General features: G+C 44.3%; 1 protein-coding gene and 1 long non-coding RNA gene across 4 annotated transcripts in view; both read left to right on the top strand.

The window, feature by feature from the left end:
* Positions 1-13,563, top strand: part of SCD5 (stearoyl-CoA desaturase 5) — a 169,488-nt gene that overhangs the window by 52,265 nt on the left and 103,660 nt on the right. The gene's annotated exons all lie outside the window — the stretch shown is intronic.
* LOC123595770 lies at positions 7,084-13,308 on the top strand. The gene is made up of 2 exons (XR_006711364.1): positions 7,084-9,246; positions 12,419-13,308. It is a non-coding gene; the product is annotated as an uncharacterized LOC123595770 (long non-coding RNA).

Raw genomic sequence — 13,563 nt, forward strand, 5'->3', positions numbered from 1 at the left:
AGAGGTAATTTTATTGGCTTCAGGGAATACTCTCACCCATTGTGCCCATCACATTCTCAATCCTCACAAAGTGTGCTTATTTGCTGCCAATTCCAAATTTCTTTTTATCTTTTATGTATATGAACCAGTAATTTTTCTTGAGGGAGGGGAGGGGCAGAGGGAGAGGGAGAGAGAGAGAATCTTAAGCAGGCTCTGTGCCTAGCATGGAGCCCAGTGTGGGGCTTGATCTCAAATGACCTGAGCCAGAATCAAGAGTCGGACTCTTAACTGACTGAGCCACCCAGGCACCCCAGAACCAGTAATTTTTAAGCAGGTGTATTGGATATAATATTTCCTCATGTGTTACTCCCTCGGACTATTACATGCCTCTTCCTTGTCTCTGTGCACGCGCCTGCCTTTAAACACGAGAATGGGGAGGTGGGGCTCAGAGGTAACAGTGTGGGAGCCCACGGTTGTGCAGGGCCCTGGCCCCTTCTGGGTCCATCATGCACCAGCTCTGGCTCTCAGCCACCTCAGTTGACAATAACAACGAAAGGAAAGATTCTGTGGGCTGTGGGCTGTGTGCCATCCTCTGAGCTGTGCACCTTGTGGACTATTTTATGAAATCCTCACTATGGCTACATGAGGCAAATCCTATGGTTATTCCACTGACAGATGAGGAAACCAAGGCTGAGTGAAGTAACTTGCCACACTGACACAGCTAGTCAGGGTAGAACTGGGATTCAAACCCAGGAAATCTGATTCCGGAGTCCTTACTATTAAGCCACTCTACTTGTTGCCTTCCTAAATAAACATAAAATATGCTGAAGGTCTAAAGCCTAAAGTCATTTCATTTTTTTTTATTTATTTATTTTTTTTTAATTTTTTTTTCAACGTTTATTTATTTTTTGGGACAGAGAGAGACAGAGCATGAACGGGGGAGGGGCAGAGAGAGAGGGAGACACAGAATCAGAAACAGGCTCCAGTCTCTGAGCCATCAGCCCAGAGCCCGACGCGGGGCTCGAACTCCCAGACCGCGAGATCGTGACCTGGCTGAAGTCGGACGCTTAACCGACTGCGCCACCCAGGCGCCCCCTAAAGTCATTTTAGATGAGTAACTCCCAAATCAGCATGAGGCTCAAATGAACAATTTTAAATTTTTTTAATGTTTATTTATTTTTGAGGGACAGAAAGAGAGAGAGAGAGAGAAAGAGACAGACAGACTGCGAGCAGGGGAGGGGCAGAGAGAGGGAGACACCGAATCTGAAGCAGGCTCCAGGCTCTGAGCTGTCAGCACAGAGCCCTATGCGGGGCTTGAACTCACAAACCTAAGAGCGTGACCTGAGCTGAAGTCGGATGTGTAACTGACTGAGCCACCCAGGTGCCCCTAAAATGGACAGTTTTAAACAGCACATAAGGCAATTGTCTAGTGTGTTCTCAGGCAGTGATTCCTAATATCTTAACATCACAGCTCTTCTGTTAAGCATGGGTCTGCTGCATGGTTGGATGGCTTAGAAGGACGATCAGTGTATCCTGTTGGCATTTGGGGCTTTTCCTCTGAGTCTAGCGTCACCTGCTGGCTTGTGCCCAGCAAGGTGGGTATATATTTTTGTAATATGAAGATTCTCAGCAGCTTCTAAGAATTGTTACCTTACTCTTCTGTTTATGTACATGTTTTGTTTCCTTAGATGGACTGTAAGCTTCTTGAGAACAGTGTCCTTCAATGACACACACACTGTAGCGAATAATACTTATTGACAACGGTGCTGATAATGACAGAAGCGACTGCTGTCTCTTCCTTCTGCCTTTTTTCACTGAAGAGTGTTGTTCACTGAACATGTGACCGTCTGCCCACTGTTCGGCCCACTTCTGCTGTCTAATGATGAAGTTAGCACCCTGAATTCTTCTTGTTTCTTCCTGTTTTGTTTTCTCCTCCCACTAACCTCTGTAAACTCACTTACACGGTTTCTTGGGTCTTAGAGTTGTTTGGGACCCTCTATAGCAGGGTTCATAGTATATATTATATCCAGCCATCTGCAGATTCAAGACCATATGTCTAAATTCCACATTGCTGGGATAACAAAGGTACCTTGCAACTTTTTTGCCTATGTACCCCAGGGATTTCAGCAGATGCATTAATTCTCAGACGGGCAGATATTAAAAATAAATGTCATTGCCTATTGGTTATTTAAACTTATGTTTAAAATCCTGGCATCCTTGGCCTGGCAGAGCAGAAATGAATACAGCTGAATCTGATGTCCCCATCTAGCTGATCCCCTCCCCGCAAAGAATGGAAGTACTGACAGTTCATCTTTGTGCCCTCTTACCCCCACTCCCTCCCCATGCCCTGTGCTTGCAGAGTCAAATTAGCTCTTAAACCTGAACTTGGGCACTTCTCCCACAAGCACATGTTTTCCTTTTGATTTCTGGAAAGTGAATGAGTCTGTCTCCTCTTTTCTCTTCCCCTGGTTTGATTCAGTCGGAATTCTGTTTCCCATTTAAGACTTTGGAAATCAAATCCTTCTCTTTTAGGTTAAAATGGGCTTGTGAAACTCATTAAATTCTTCCCAACCCTAATCCTTTAGTTCTTCTGTGGGACTACTCCTTCACATGGTAACATGAGCAAGAGCTTCCCCTCAAATCCCCAAGGAAGTTGTTTTTCCCCAGTAGTAATCTTCCTGTCTTCCACAATTTATTGAATTTGTCTTTTATAAGACTAGCTCCACGGTGGTCTTCGATAGCAGCTCTTTCTTTCTGTCTTCCTGATTCCATAGGCGGAAACAGAACCTTTCAGATGGGTGCTGGTTTCCTTTTTTTTTTTTTTTAATTTTTAAAAGTGTTTATTTTTGAGAGACAGAGCATGAGTGGAGGAGGAGCAGAGAGAAAGGGAGACACAGAATCTGAAGCAGGCTCCAGGTTCTGAGCTGTCAGCACAGAGCCTGACGCGGGTCTCGAACTCATGAATTGTGAGATCATGATCTGAGCCGAAATCAGACGTTTAACCGACTGAGCCACCCGGACACCCCCGCTGGTTTCCTTATGTTACCCTGCTACTCCATGCTTCTGTCCTCGGTGCTGTCTTGTTTCCTCCTTATGCCAGTGGCAGGAACGACGTGCCATGGGAAATGCCTTTATAGAGAGAGGGGTCCAAAGGCAGTTGGCCAAATGGCACATTGTTGGCCAGCCCGGTCCACTGATCATCCATATTTAATGTTTGCAATTGCAGGCAGCCTCGCAAGGGCTGGCATGACAATAATGATAATTGGCATCTATTTGAACATTTACCGTGTGCCAGCCACGATGTGAAATACTTGAATAAACATCTCATTTAATTTTCACGAAATCCTGTGAGGAAGCTAGTGTTATCACCCCTGTTTTATGGAAGAGGAAATTAAGCGAGGTTTGGAGAAGTTAAATAGCTCATAAGTGGCACAGCTGAAATGCAGACCCAGCGGGTCTGGTTCTGAAACCCTTGCGGTAGTGAGTGAGTGAAGAGCCTGAGTCGGGGAGTCCAAGTTGGAATGCTGCCCTACCACGTACTAGCAGTGAGCCTCAGACGGTCCTTGATGTTCTCCTCACCTGTCGTCGTAAATAGTACCATCAAGCTTTCTGAACCGTTGTGAAAAGTATGATTCATGGTTATGAAGGGCTTAGCACTGAGCTTGGCACGTGGTAGGTACTCAGTCTATGGTAACTATTATAACTACTCTTACTTCTATTTGGATATCATTAACTCTTCCCCATTTACTGTGTCCTGTCTTCCTCAACGACATCTTTTCTTCTTGAAATATATTTTAGTCTCTTGCCTCTACCTTACCAGTCACCTTTTGTTTGTCCAGATTTCTGTGGAACATGAAAAAGTATATGAAAGGAGGACTTGTGGTATAGCGTGGAATCGTCAGTTGGTATAGCTGACACTCTTAAAAGCGAAGATGGGAACTCTGATTGATCCGAAGAGAGGAAATTCAAGTTCAAGTTTAAATTTAAACTGATGATCCATTCTAGTGAACCAAAATATGTCATCAAGGTCTCAGACGAAAGCCAGAAGGCAAGAAAAAAAAGGCAAAGCGTACAGCAGAGAATGAGAGTTCTCTCCAGGAAAGAGGTATTTATAGCATCTCGATGCAACAAAAGCACTTTCGATCTTCATTCACTGAAAAGTACTCTTCGGCTTAAAGAGAGCTCTAGCCTGGTCATCTGAGATATCCTTTTGGATCATTTCCTCCGGTTCTCATTTTCCTCAAATTGGCATTGCTTCCATAATGTTCTGATCCCCATACAATGGCAAACACTCCTTCCCCCCATTCTCCTCATGGACTGCTCAGCACGTCTGACTCCAATTGTCGTAGGAACTCTATTCTGGTCTCTCAGCTTGTGGGCAACAGATTCACAAAGCAATTCTTACCAGTAATGAAAACTCATATAGCCAGGCATAGTTCTATGCCCTTTGTAGGTATTTAGCCATTTAATTTTCACAATACCCTTAGGAGGTATGTACTGTTAGCATTCCCATTTTGCACACAAACTGAAGCATAGATTTAGCAACTTGCCTCGGGTTGTATGACTGGTATTTGGTCCTATGGAGCCTGTATTTAGTGCCTACCCTCTTAACCACCACTTTGTACTGCCTCTTACTTATCTCAGTTATATGCAATACTTTCTGATACTTTCTATTCTACTCTATGTTTTATTATTTTATTTTATTATTTTTTTTTAAATTTTTTTTTCAACGTTTATTTATTTTTTGGGACAGAGAGAGACAGAGCATGAACGGGGGAGGGGCAGAGAGAGAGGGAGACACAGAATCGGAAACAGGCTCCAGGCTCTGAGCCATCAGCCCAGAGCCCGACGCGGGGCTCGAACTCACGGACCGCGAGATCGTGACCTGGCTGAAGTCGGACGCCTAACTGACTGCGCCACCCAGGCGCCCCTATTTTATTATTTTTAAACTGTATTTATTTTGAGAGAGACAGAGCCAGTGCAAGTGGCGGAGGGGCAGACAGAGAGAGGAAGAGAGAGAGAATCCCAAGCAGGCTTAGCACTGTCAGTGCAGAGCCTGACACTGGGCTTGAACCCGTGAAACCCCAAGATAGTGACCTGAACCAAACCAAGAGTCAGATGCTTAACTGCTTAACTGACTGAGCCATCAGGTGCCTCTATTGTTTTGTTTTTTAAATGGTGTCTGGGAGTGGCTCGCAAAATGCTTTTACAATTCTAATGGTACAAAGTTTGAAAACCCTTGGCTGGACCTCCCTTGTTGTGAGATGGACACATCAGGTTGTTTCGGCTGGGTGCCTGAAACATTCTATCCATATCTCCCCTGGTTCTGGTGCCGTGCTCACCCAGCTACCCAGTGCTTAGGATTTGGACGCTGACAGAGGTCTGCCTGCCGGGAAAGAATGCATTGATTCTTGAGTATCCTCATGAATTAGTAAACTGTCATTTTGGTTTAGGCTGTGAGGCTGGATAATGTGAATCTGCCCCCAAGAAACGGGTCTTGCGAATGGAGTCGCTGGATCAGAGTCGGTGCCAGTGAGGCTGAAGACTGTGCCTTGAACCTTGACAAAACCTTCAAGGTCCATGCTGTGACACCTTTTGTAGGACAGCCTGCAGGTTTCTCCCAGGGGTGGTGGTTCCCAGCACTGAGCAGGGTTTTAAGCTTCCATGGCACCGAGCACTGTCTGTTCCGTGGTCAGAAAGAGAGCCCAGCACCCTTTTCTTCATCAGTACACATCCTCGTTGACTCGCATATTTGTGAGAAAAGAAACTGATGTCTTTTCCCACCTGAGCTCTATTATACTACATGAATAAATGCAGTGCATCCCCTGCAAATAATTGATTGAAATGTGATCTCTTTCTCTCTCAGCCCAGCCAGTCTCCCTCCTAAGACTATATCCAGTGGGGCCATGTCTTCATATATTATGCATCTCTGTGATTATGCATTAATTTCTTGAGAACTAGCAAGTGATACCTAAATTTTTCAAGCATGTTTGGTTATGCTAAATAATTGATTGCATCTTTTATTTATAAAAATTTACTTGCTGGAAGTTCTGACATAGGTTCTGCCAACCCATCTTCCCTGTTGGATTTCAGCTTCCCGGCATGAAGTCCAAAAACTCACCAACAGATTTCAGTCTTTGAAAGCTTTTAGGCAAGTAGCCAGATGAAGTCCTGCATTCCAGACAAGTGAGACTGGCCTTACGCCAACAGACACCTGTGCTGACCTCTTCCCACGGTCATGGGGAGAAAGCTTGCCAGGGCCTTAAGCACCTGGAAAGACCTGTTTCCAAGTTTGTAGCCTCAATGTCTTCTCTGTCCTAACCGATGAGCAGCTAGGGACTTTCTGGACCTGGTTGAATGTAATCACATGATGAGATAAGTTATAAGCCCACATAGTTTGTACGAGTAGGAGGATAATGTGATCAAAGAGACATATGGGTAACTGGGAAAAAGAGAATTGCACAAAGATAACTTTTTCATCCCTAGGAACTGTATTCCTGAGAAATGGTGAATAGACGGTGAATAGACAAAATATGTAATTAGCATGTCCAACAAATACAATTAACGAGTTAATCAAAATATTATTCCCCCCCCATTGCCGTTTTAAATTTTATTTAATAGGGGAAGTTTGATGTGAAAACTCAGAAGGCTTATGACTTTTCAACTCATACTTTAAAATTTGTTTTTAAGTATTTATTTTGAGAGAGAGAGAGCATGAGCAGGGGAGGGGCCGAGAGAGGGAGACACAGAATCCGAAGCAGGCTCTAAGCTGTCAGCAAGATCCCGACAGGGGGCTCGAACCCATGGACCGTGAGATCGTGACTTGAGCCGAAGTCATATGCTTAACCTTAACCGACTAAGCCACCCAGGCGCCCTGACTTTTCAACTCATTCTTAGGAAATCGATAGGACTTGTGTCATTCTAAGTTGAACTCTGTCTCAAGTCAGAAATCAGAACTTCTAGCCCAAGACGAGGGTTAAGCCTTGAACCTGATTTAATGTCAATTCCCCTCCTTCTCCCCATCTCTAGCCCGCATCAGGCTGGGGGGCTGGTGTGGGAAGGGGTGGTGGGTAGCTGGTGGCCTCTCTGTGGTCTCTGCCTTCTGCTTTTCTCCTGCCTGTAGTTCTCAGTTTGCTAGCTAGTTTCTGGACTTCCAGGATTGGCGGGGGCAGGTAGGGAGTTTGGGACAAGGGAATTAGCAAGGTGGGTTTCCCACTCTCCAAGCCTGGCCAGTGTTTGATGTGAACCCTTTCCCTTGTTGGGTGTTGTGGTGGGTTCTTCAGAGACCCCCACTATTGGCCATCCCTCCTGCAATTCTCGGGGCATGTGAAGATATATCTTTATTCTAGGAGGTCCCTCTGGATTTCTTTCTAAGACCCTAGCAATCCAATGCCCACTTCCAGCTTTTTGCTGCTGGCGTCTCTCTGCCTCTCTAGGTGGTCCTATGAGACAGCACCCAAGTTGACCACATGCCAGCTCTCTCTTCTGAGTGACCACAATTGGTCCACAGGACACACTCTACCCAAGAAACCCCACACAACCAGATCAGTCCCCCGTGCCCCTCCACCCCACTGTCACAGCCCACTGTCAGTGTCAAAAGCACAAAGCTGGGACCCATCATGTGTTGTTTCCTGACTGTATTTCAGGACACTCCGGGCGGTCCACATAAGCCTGCTTCACTGGGCTTGAGATGAAGGAGATGCACCGGTAGCCCTTCTTTCCTTGGGGTGTTAAGGGGACACTCACAGCTCATTAACAGCTCTTTACAAAAAAAAAAAAAACCTCTTTACCTATGTTTCCCCGCCACATCGCCCTCCAACCCCTTTTCATATCCTTGAGCTGAGTGAGGCATCCAAGAATGAAGCAGCCAGGTCTCGAAATGTCCTTTGTGAATTCTGGATAAGGGGGCTTGTTCCACATTCACGCGGGTATCTGATATCTCTCATACTGGTGCCTTAGCTAAAGCAGAGGCAGAAAGAATCCCATCCTAGTATCTTATTCCATAAACAATAGAGAAAAAGGTAAAAGTGTGCATTTCAGTTGTCTAGTGCTGCTTAGCACCCTGAAACTGAGTGGTTGAAGACACCACTGGTGTATCATTTCTCGTGCTTCTGTGGGTCGGCTGGGTCACTCGTCCGCTGGTTTCACCGGGGCCTGCTTCTGCAGCTGCACCGAGCTGGAGGGTCAGCCATCGCTCCCGTGGCTGGCATTTAGTGCTGACTGGTGGCAGGGTGCCTCGGGCCATGTTCTTATGGCTTCTCATTATCTGGTAGGCCAAACAAGCTTCCTTTCATGGTGATCTGGGCAACATTTCAAGAGACCTGAGCAGAAGCTCTAAGGCCTCTGGAGGCCTCGGCTCTGGAAATCACACAGCATCACTATCATACACTTTCTTGGCCAAAGCAAAACCACAAGACCAGCCTAAACTCAATAGGTGGGAAGAAAAGACTCTGCCATTAGCATTTACAGTCTTTGGCTCTCCCTGGTTCACTCACTACAGGGCTTTCTGTCTCGGCCAGCTCGAGCAGATGTGGGGTGGAGGGATTAAAATGAGTCTCTGTTGGTTTGATGGGCTTCTATTTGAAAGGATGGAAAGGAAGGGAAAAGATCCAGAAGGTAAGAGCCAGGGGAAGAAAGCAGAGCCAACTGAGGGGTGCTTTGGGGAAGCATTCCAGGGGGATGGACCACAGGCTGGGAACCAGGAGCCATTGGTGTAGAGAACAGGCCAGGCTGGTTTTTCCATTCATGACGGTAGAGGCAGTCAATATCTCTGTGTGAATTGGGGGGGGGGGGGGTGAGATCTTCTGGAACTTAATGTGAAAACGGACTTTACTGTAGATTGGATTCCTCCTCTCCCACCTGCCCTCTTGGACACATTTTCCACCCCCCCATCCTTCCTCTCCTCTGATATGTTCATAGGGAAGGTGAGTCCCAGGAGAGGTGCGGGGTACTGGCGAACAGCCCTGTCCTCAGGTGTGAGGCTTCAGGAAGAGGTGAATGGGAGAAGCTAGGAGACCCAGGCGATTGGCTGCCCTATTGCTGTGCTGCGGGCTGCAGATTCGATGCTCAGAATTTTCATTTTTTAAAACCATTTCTAAAGCCTTGAAATGTCATTGTGTTATGTGTGTTTATCTAGAGTCTAAATGGAAAGGGCCTGTGTTTCCCATCAGATGCCCCTGGAGGAAGGGAACAGAGGCTGATGACATTGGAAGGGCAGGTCACTTTGCCGAGAAGCGAAGTGCTTGGGGCTGGTTTTCAGCTACAGAGGTGAGCAGGCCCACACAGCACATAGCTGACGCTGATAAGCATCCTTGGGGGGAAGCACAGAACCTTTACCTGCCTTATATTTTAGACGAACACACAAAATCCGTAGAGTTTATTTTTCACTTTCAGAGAATGGATATATGCCTGCCTTTAAGAGACTATACCTTACTTTAAAAGAAAAGCATTTTTTATGAAAAAAAAATTGTGGCTTTTCATGATCACACAGGCCTTGATACCTGCCCCAGCCCCCACCACCTGACTCTCCCCTAAATTATTCTGTAATCCTCCTGCCCTCTGTAAAACCTTTGCCTATCTGAATCTTAAGCACATTTCTCTCAGCAGACACATGGCGATATATACTTTAGAGAAGAGCTGGGTGAGCGGGGGGGCATGCCTGAACCGCTTCCCCCTTTGCTGGCCTTTCCCACAGTCCCCACAGCCACCGCCCCCCCCCCCCCCCCCAAGGACCAGCAGGCTGGAGTGCTGAGCCAGTGACCACGACCTCACTGCCAAGCGGCTGCCGGTAGGGGGTGTTGTGTCTACACCCGTAGCCACGAGTATGCTGACACCACCAGGCTTCCTAGATTGTTAGACAATTAAAGTTGGAGTGGATGTTAGAAATCTTGTCAACCACTGGTTTCCTTTGCCCATGAGGAACTTCTGGTTCAAAGAGATGAGTCAGTGGTAAAAGCCGGGCCAAAACACAGGCCTCTTGACTTCCACGCTGGGATCCCTACCCTCTGTCCTCCTCCACCTCTGCCCCTGGTGTGATCTCAGGTATCTTACCAGTGTTGAAAGGAACACAGCTTGCATGTGGAATTATTAGAAAAGAACAGGAGATGGTAAGGTGGTTGGTGCTGTTTGCCTGGGAAATCACAAGTTAGGGCTTTTTGCATTTGGCTTCATAGGAATGGTCAGCTCTTAACTAGTAGTTGTTTGTTTGTTTTTTTTTAATAGTTAAAAATAGCACACTTGTAGCAAAAGTTATAATTTATTACAAACAATCAAGGCGTATACCCATACTATGAGAGGCAAGATGTTAGAGAGTGTCAGTCCTGTCTGTTATCATCAGCTGGGTGACCATAGCCAGGCTTTTAAACATCACTTTGCCTCATCTGTAAAATGGGATAATAGTGGTAGTGAAAATTAAAAGAGATAAGGTATTTAAGTGATTATCTTAGGTCATGGCATATTCTAAGTGTTCAGTAAGTGTTAATAATAATAGTAACAATAATAATGGTAACTCTTTGGCACCTGAACTTTGGAACTACAATGTAGTTGTGTCTACCGCAGAGGAGAAATGCCCCTTCCCCTCACCAGTTATATATGTAGCTCTTCAGAGTAGCTTCTCTACCACCAGTCTCTCCTCTCCAGAGACCCAAAGTTGTGGCCAGGAGTTAGCCTGGTTGGGAGAGTGGGGATGGAGAGGTGGGGGGCATCAGTGTGTGGCTGCATAATCTAAGCTTGTGGTGAGAAAGAATTGAGTGAGAGAGGAAGCGTGCTGAGACGCCTTCTTCCTCACCTTGGGATCCTTCTTATAGGTAAAAAAAAAAAAAAAAAAAAAAAAAAAAAAAAGCCAAGGGATAGACAGCAACAATTTATTTTTATTTTTATTTTTATTTATTTATTTTTTTAAGTATTTCTTTTTTTTTTTTTCAACGTTTATTTATTTTTGGGACAGAGAGAGACAGAGCATGAACGGGGAAGGGGCAGAGAGAGAGGGAGACACAGAATCGGAAACAGGCTCCAGGCTCTGAGCCATCAGCCCAGAGCCCGACGCGGGGCTCGAACTCACGGACCGCGAGATCGTGACCTGGCTGAAGTCGGACGCTTAACCGACTGCGCCACCCAGGCGCGCCACAAATTTTTTTTTAAACAGAAATCTTTGGGCCATTTTTAAAATTAATTAATTAATTACTTTTTAAATTTACATCCAAGTTAGTTAGCACATAGTGCAACAATGATTTTAGGAGTAGATTCCAGTGATTCATCCCCTATCTACAACAGTCTGTGCTCATCCCAACAAGTGTCTTCCTTAACCATTTAGCCTATCACCCCTCCCACAACCCCTCCAGCAACCCTGTTTGTTCTCTATATTTTAAGTCTCTTATGTTTTGTCCCCTCCCTGTTTTTATATTATTTTTGCTTCCCTTCCCTTATGTTCATCTGTTTTGTATCTTAAATTCCTTATATGAGTGAAGTCATATGATTATCTGTCTTTGACTGACTAATTTCTTTTAGCATAATACCCTCTAGTTCCATCCACGTAGTTGCAGATGACAAGATTTCATTCTTTTTGATTGCCTTGTAATACTTCACTGTATATATATACCACATCTTCTTTATCCATGCATCCATCGGTGGCCATTTGGGCTCTTTCCATACTTTGGCTCTTGTCGATAGTGCTGCTATAAACCTTGGGATGTGTGTGCCCCTTCGAAACAGCATACCTATATCCCTTGGATAAATACCTAGTAGTGCAATTGCTAGGTCAGAGAGTAGTTCTATTTTTAATTTTTTGAGGAACCTCCATACTGTTTTCCAGAGTGGCTGCATCAGCTTGCATTCCCAGCAGCAGTGCAAAAGAGATCCTCTTTCCCTGCATCCTCGTCAACATCTGTTGTTGCCTGAGTTGTTCATGTTAGGCATTCTGACAGGTGTGAGGTGGTATCTCATTATGGTTCTGATTTGTATTTCCTGATGATGAGTGATGTTGAGCATTTTTTCATGTGTCTGTTAGTCTTTTGGCCATTTTTGAAAATCAAATAATTTGTGCAATGTTTAGCATTTCTTGTACAGTTCTTAATTATTGTTGTTGCTTTACAATTTTGTGTGATGCCCGCAAAAGGTAGATACATTCCTAGATGGTGGATATCCTTTGAACCAACTAAATTGGCCTTATGTCTATCCTGTAACAGATTTCAAACACGTAAGTTTTGTTTTAAGTTAATCTTATCCTGTCTATGACCTGGTTTTCTTCCCCTGCCATCCTACCCCCGTGTGCCATAGATTCATCTTCACTTTGGTTCTTCTTCCCTTTTCAGAATCTGACCCAGTAGTCACAGAAAGCTTTGCAATCAGTAAATGATACCCTACCAGAAAGGTATCGTATAAATCAGAGATGCCCAGAAAGGCAAATATGAAAACAGTTTCTCTGATTTTTTTTTTTTCCTAGGAGCACCTGATACAGCATTGAACAATTGCTGGGTATATTTGACAAATCGGGAACCGAGTTCATTAGGGAGTTGGGGAACTTAAAATCAGGCTGCTTGCAGGAAAATGTATGAAGGGATTATGCCGTGCAGCCACCAGTAATTAAAGCACCAGGAACCCGGGCTGAATGGACGATCTTCCGCCTGAATGGAACCTGCATGGACTGAGAAAAACTTTCTTGAGTCACAGTGACTTAGGAGGGAAATCGTTTGTGATAAACAGAATGGATGGAAAAAAATGAACATCCAGAATCTCTAGGGAACGAAACCAAATCCACAAGGGCAATACTATTTCTACTGCATTCGTGGTCAAAGAAAATCTGAGCATGTCCTTCACACAAGAGGCAATAGAAATAGAAAACAAATCTGTGGAAAAGAATTCATCCTCCCTAGTAATTATAGGAACTTAAAGCACAAAGTCACGCAATGCCAGTTAAACTGGTAAAAGCAAATTATGATTACAAAATCAAAATCTGGCAAGGCTTTTGAGAAAGCTGTATTCTCCTAGTAACATAAATTAATACAATATTTCTGGAAAGCAACATGGCAAAGTGTAATGAGCCATGAAATATCACATCTTTGGGCCTAGTAAACATATGCTTGAGACCGTATTCTGAATAAATAACTCAAAAAAAGAAAAATCATGGGGCAGATAAGAGACAAAAAGAAAAAAATGGAAAAAATACCAAAAAATGATGAAATAAAAGCATATTATGATATATAATGAAATATAGTATTACTATTAAGAATGTTACATTTGTGTATGATGAAAGGAATAGAAATGTTGATATAAAATAATGCTAAGTGAAAAATAGTTAAGCCCAAATTTTGTGAATATTGACTATAAGTATGTTAAAAAAAAAAAAAAGACCAAGTAACAATGAAACTAAAAAGACAGTATTCACTTTTGTTACATGGCAGTGTGAGAAGTGAATTTGATTTTTCTGTTGCTTTGACATTTGTGTTTATCTTTCTAAAAACACAATTTTAGGGGCTCAGTTAAGTGACTGACTTCAGCTCAGGTCATGATCTCACAGTTTGTGAGTTCGAGCCCCACGTCGGGCTCTGTGCTGACAGCTCAGAGCCTGGTGCCTGCTTTGTATTCTAT

Source organism: Leopardus geoffroyi, chromosome B1 (assembly GCF_018350155.1).
Source record: "Leopardus geoffroyi isolate Oge1 chromosome B1, O.geoffroyi_Oge1_pat1.0, whole genome shotgun sequence".
Lineage (NCBI taxonomy): Eukaryota > Metazoa > Chordata > Mammalia > Carnivora > Felidae > Leopardus > Leopardus geoffroyi.